Raw genomic sequence first — 239 nt, 5'->3', positions numbered from 1 at the left:
GGGCCCAGTGTGCCATGGCTGCAAACAGTAGCCTCCTTGGTAGTGTATGCAGCCTGTTGATTGTATAGGTTGCCCTAAGGGACCTTGGAGACAGCTCTTTCCAGTGGACACTGAGGTCTGACCTCATGCTATCTCCAATCTAGGCTGCAGACAGGTATGCGGGGTGCCTTTGGAAAGCCCCAGGGCACAGTAGCCAGGGTCCACATTGGCCAAGTCATCATGTCCATCCGTACCAAGCT

General features: G+C 54.8%; 1 pseudogene; it reads left to right on the top strand.

The window, feature by feature from the left end:
- Positions 1-96, top strand: LOC145719087 (small nucleolar RNA SNORA70; annotated as a pseudogene; the record flags this gene model as incomplete).
- Between the last annotated feature and the right edge of the window lie 143 nt (positions 97-239).

Source organism: Leptonychotes weddellii, unplaced genomic scaffold (assembly GCF_054177405.1).
Source record: "Leptonychotes weddellii isolate Sample4059 unplaced genomic scaffold, ASM5417740v2 HiC_scaffold_300233, whole genome shotgun sequence".
NCBI lineage: Eukaryota > Metazoa > Chordata > Mammalia > Carnivora > Phocidae > Leptonychotes > Leptonychotes weddellii.
This window is presented reverse-complemented; position numbering and strand designations above follow the sequence as displayed.